The sequence below is a fragment of the Cavia porcellus genome, unplaced genomic scaffold (assembly GCF_034190915.1).
Source record: "Cavia porcellus strain 051 isolate PalLab524CR breed Dunkin Hartley unplaced genomic scaffold, mCavPor4.1 scaffold_10, whole genome shotgun sequence".
NCBI classification, from domain to species: domain Eukaryota; kingdom Metazoa; phylum Chordata; class Mammalia; order Rodentia; family Caviidae; genus Cavia; species Cavia porcellus.
In genome coordinates this window covers 83,566,926-83,572,441 of record NW_026947493.1, presented here as the reverse complement: position 1 = coordinate 83,572,441, position 5,516 = coordinate 83,566,926, and the positions used below count along the sequence as shown (strand labels likewise).

Sequence of the window (5,516 nt, the reverse complement as noted above, 5' to 3'; positions counted from 1 at the left end):
GGTGGACAGGAAGCAAAGTAGGGAGGAGCTTCCCGGTCAGGGTCACACCCCTGTGACCCACCTCTTCAGATCAGCCCCACCTCCTAACATCAAGTCACCTTCCAGGAACCCCACATGAGTGCATGAGGCTTGGGGTGCATCCAGATCTGAACCATAACTTGTGGCTTCCACAGTGACCGGGTCACAAACCTGCTCTCCTAGCAGCTTCTCCAGTAACAGCCTCAGCCCTCAGGGCTGCCAGTGCCTCCAAAGAGAGGACCCAGAAGCCGGGAGGCTGAGATCACCTGGCTGTGCCACCAAACACTGTAGACATCAGTGATGTCTTGGCGCAGACCGTGACAATCCCAGTGCTGCTTCCATTAGATGCTTAGAACTGAGACTCTTTCCCAAATAAGCCGGGTTGGAAGGCTTGTCTTTCCGTCCATTTTCCCTTGTGTCCATAACAGCAGGACACAAAGGAGCAAAGGGCAAAGGGGACCCCTGGACCATACATACAATTTCACATCATCTTACAGTAGGGAAACTCAGAAGATGGTGACATGGCCAGGTCTCACAGCTGAATTCCAGCCAGGCCAGGCAGGACCTCAGAGGAATGTATGCTTCCTGTAACTATAACAGGCCAGCTTGTAAAGAGGGTTACCTAACTCAGAGTTCTGAAGATTCAAGGGCAGGGCCCTGGCACCAGCTCAGCTCTGGTGAGAACATCACAGTGGGTCCCAGGAGTACATCTAAGGGGAATTCAAGGTTCAAATTCCCTCTCAGAGCAGTACTCTATGGCTTGTGTCTAGATGTCCCACAAAGCCTCATGTGGGCACAGGGGGCGCTTTTCAGAGGTGGCTGGATCTGGAATGTGTAATGCCGGGATTGAGTCATAGAGCAATGCTAGGATCCAGGGCACTAGGATTAAGGGTATGTGTCACCTGTCCTTGATGAAATGTAAGGGACAGAAAGAGCTGTGGCTGCCCCTTGTTTGCTTATGCTGTCTTCTGCCTGCCAAGGCTGTTCCTCCTCGGTGATGCCCCTCTGCTGTGCCACCCTGCCTTGCAGCCACTCATTATGGGCTGAAACCTCTACAAGTTGTGAGCTAAAAAAACCTTTCCCCTTTAACTCTGGGTGTCAGCTATTTCTCCTCAGAGAGAAAAGTAACTAAGGCAAGCATGCTCTCTTTGCTGAGTGTGATGGCACCTGCCTGTAGTCCTGTCTTTACCAGTTTTGATAAAAAAAAAAATATGGCAAATGCTGCTGCCAAGTAACATCCAACAGCAAATCAGGCTTATAAAATGTGATACTGTGTCCTCCTCCACCTTGTTCCCAGGCCTGGCATCATGCGGCTTCTGACTCTTCCCCAGACTGAAAATAACCATGACAGCCATGATGGAGCAACTTTAGGCACTCATGAAAGAAGACTCTCAGAACTGCTTCAGAAAGTGGCAAGAACGATGGGGTAAGTGTGCTTTTGATGTAAGGGGAGGATTCTGACGGGGACGAATGGCCATGTTCTTTATTGTAATAATTTTAACAAAACATTTAAACATTCACTGTCCTTTCCAATCATACCTTGTATAGCTGGTCTAGCACTCTGGACCCAGTAGAAACTACTACAGGACCAATAAGGCAGTCTCTCTGATGTTACCCTCAAAAGCCTGGAGGAGGACACCCCTACCCCTGCAGATCCACTGATGACCTCTCAGGCACAAACTGACCGTGCCACATCTTTTAACAGAGGCACTCACATTGGTGCTGGCTGTGTCACCTCTGGGTGGAAACAGTTCTTAATCTGCCATGCTGCACACTTCCTCTGGCTTGCCCTACAGTTCCCTCTCTCCCATACCTGGGCCGAGTCCCCGGTGCTGTGTGTCAGTGAACAAGCCCAACCTGATCTGGTTGAAACACCCCTTGAAAAAACAGCTCCTGACTTGACAGCCCTGACAAATGACGCCAGCATAGCAAACAGAGCGGCCAGCTATCCAGTCCGTTAAAATCCTTTCAAGGCAGGGGCCACCAAAGGTCTTGGTTGTGCAGTGGTTTTCCACTCTTTTGTCAGGAATCCTCCAGCAAGGGTGCTGAACATTGGCATTTCTGAGCAGCAAGAGTAGGGGATGCTTGTTTCTTCAGCGTCTGCCATGTATCCCTGCCCTTGCCTGTCCTGAGTGTGGTGCTTCTCATGGGACGTGGACCCTCCACGTTGGCTCCTGACTCCCTGAGGCAGTCCGAGCCTCCTCCTGCTTAATCCTCCCCTGCAGGGCTCAGAGCTGCATGGTCCACCTTCACTTGCTCCCTTCTTTTATCCATCACAGGAACGGCCCTGCACATCTCCTCCTTACATGTGTCTGCTTCTTGGTGCACTCTGGAGCCTCCTTCCTCCGCGTCAGAGCCACCACTTTCCTAACTGTTCCCCCTGGTGTTTCACATGTGCTGAGTCATGGATGGGCAGTAAAGCATCCTCACTCCTCCTTCCACCTGCTCCAGCTCTGGCTTCCTTGAACAAAGCTCACAACCACAAACCTGGATTCTCCAGAAGCCTTATGAGGCTGCATAATGCTGCTGCCACCTCTGCCCCAACTTGTGGGTCCCTGACACCTGCTTCCTATGGATGGCCCAGAAGTCAGGGCACACCAGAACCCCAGGATGGCCAGGAGTGACACCTGGTACAGACACACATATACAGGACAGGCTTGGTGCTGTGGTCAGCCCCCTGCTTCTGCTTTGTCCAAGGCTGTGGTGTTGAGCTGCCTTGTGCTTCTCTTATGAGAAGAGGCCTTTTTCTTTTCACCCGCCATCTCCTTCCCTTAAGAACTTGGACCCACTTCTGAGCTAAAGAAATGGCTCCATGACTGCTACGGTTAGATCTAAAATAGTCCCCAGGGCCTCACATGCTTTCATCATTGGCATCACAGCTGACTGGCTGGTAGGAGGTCAGGTCTGGCGGAAAGATGTGGTCACCAGGGATGTGGCCTGGGAAGGCTCCTCTCCCTCCCCAGCTCCTCCTTTTCTCCCTACTTCCTGTCTCTCATGCTGTGAGCAGCTCTCTTTCCCCAGACCCCTCTGCCAGGCCACCCTGCCTTAGAACCAGTGGTTTACAGACTGAAACCCAAGTCAAAGTGAACCTCTCCCTTTAGTTGCACGTGTTGGGTATTTCACTCCAGCAATGGGAAAAATGACCCAGACTCACAGATGATGCTGCCTTTAAATTGCACTTCTCTTATGACATCGAAGGAGCCTGGCTTTCTTACCTATTCGATGAATGTGTTCTTAAAAGCTCCTTAATCCTTTAATCAAAGAGTCTTCTTGTGAGTTCCTACAACATTTAAATTCTATAGCTATGGTACCATAGGCTTAAATGGGGTCTACCGGATTGTGGGCTGCTAGCTGGGTTGTTTGGTTTGTTTCGTGTGTGTGTGTATGTTTGTGTGTGTGTGTACCTGTGTGCACCTGACATCTCAGCCATCCTGATCCATGCCATACCTCACCTGTCACTGCCCACAAGATCACCCCTGTTGCTTCAGCTCTCTGCCTCCACTTCCTAATATTGTCTATCACTACTGTTTCTGCTTGACTCTCTTTCATCTACCTTTCTTTCTTTCTCTGTTTTTTTTTCCTCCTTTCATTTTTGGTCATTCTGTATTTCAAGGCCTTTGGGGACATTTCTAGGGCCGACTTTGTACTCAATTACAAATTCACAGACACTGGGACAGCACAGTAAGACTTACAATCCCCAGGCGGTGCCATCCAAGTTCAGGAAGCAGGAAACGAAACTAGCTGTTGTTTACGCCAGAGGAGCAGCTCCTAGTAGACTTGGGAGAGTGCCAGAAAAACACGAATGGCCACGTTGGTTGACATTTTTAGACTGACAAATGTACACAGACCCAAAATAGGCTGAGTGGTGACAGCAGACACTGTTGCTTCTAGCCGAGCTGTCTGCATTTTTTGGCTGACCCTGCACCCGTCCTCTTCTTTCAGTGGGCTTTTACCTCTAACAGCTTGCAAGGGAGGTGCTCTCCTTGGACACGCCCCTGCATGCCTGGAACACTCCCCGGATGTGCGGAACCCAGGATCCTAAGCCTCCCTAGGCCACCCTGGTCCCCAGATCAACTGGGTTGGGGGAAGGGAAGCACAGCTCCTTTGCCTGAGGTTGGGACAATTTTAAAAGACTTGTAGAGAGTTATGCCATACTGCTGTCTGATGGAAACATTAAATACTGAACATGAACATGTTTATTAAACATGAAATGTTTAATAAAATTCTCATGAAATTCTCAATGAGACTCTGGTTGAGAGATGTAATCAAGATTGTACAATTCACACACAAGGACAAAGACATGAGAAAAAATCAGAAAACATTTCTGTGAAGAGTGAGGGGAAGAGAGAACACAGGAGCCCTCTCTCACCAGATATCAAATGTGTTATAAATTACAGCAATTGACTCTATAAGCAATGAATAAAATGACTTTGGCACAGAGTGATTCAACAGAACAAAGAGTCCAGAAATAGATTCAAACAATCATATACCGGAACGATAACAGTGACAGATAGACAGATAGTATCATGAAGATATTAATACACACTGTCGGGACTAACAGGAAAATTCACCCCCAATTTAAATACATCTCAAGCGAATGAAAATTGAAAAAAAAAAAAAAACACTTTCATCATCTTGCAATGAAAAATGAGCAGTTCTGATAAACACAATCAGGAAATCTGAGGGAAGATATAAAATATGTCTGCGTAAAGACATAGGAGAGTCAAAAAGTTAGGGAGCAGTAACAGGGTGGAGGCTGAGAGAGGGAAATGCCCAGGGCTCAGTAGAGTGATACCCTACTCTTAGGAGCGTAGCCAAGTTCAGAGCCTGGGCTGGACAGGGAAGTACTTAGGCGCTGCCAGATGCTAAGGAAAGAGAATTTGGGGGGTGCAGGGGTAACAGGAAAAGGAAACATCTGCAAACTCCCAGTGTATCAGCATGGGATTCTGAAAGGATTGTGAGCATGGGAGTAGATGAACCCTCATATTGAACACGATCTCCAATCATTTCAACCCCTGAAACTGGATTACACTGATCCTCAATTCCTAGCACTCAGGAAGCTGAGGCAGGAGGATCCCTATGAGGGCAGCCTGGGCCACACAGTGAGTTCAAGGCCAGCCTGAACTACAGAGAGATATCTGGTCTCTAAACAATAACAATAAATAATACAATGATCCTGAATTGTTTGAGCCCTAAGGTGCCTCCTTTTTCTTGGTGGTACCAGGGATCAAACTCATGACCTTGCACTTGCCAAGCAGGCACTTATGCCATTGAGCTAAATCCCTGGCCCTAAGGTGCCTCTTAGAAGCAAATATAAATCCTTTCTCAGGGAAGATAGAATCCTCATGATCCTAAATTATTCTATAATTTGTATACAGGATGTCTGAAAACCAACAAAACTAACTAAGCACACAATACCAGATGATATTCCTAAAACCCATAAAAACAACAGAAAAGGTCCGCATGGAACAACAGAAACATCCAGAGGAAATACAGGA

General features: G+C 48.0%; 1 long non-coding RNA gene across 1 annotated transcript; it reads left to right on the top strand.

Annotated features, from left to right (window-relative positions):
- The first annotated feature begins 1,147 nt into the window (after positions 1-1,147).
- Positions 1,148-4,259, top strand: LOC106025799 (uncharacterized). The gene is made up of 2 exons (XR_002789281.2): positions 1,148-1,444; positions 2,298-4,259. It is a non-coding gene; the product is annotated as an uncharacterized LOC106025799 (long non-coding RNA).
- The last annotated feature ends 1,257 nt before the right edge of the window (positions 4,260-5,516 follow it).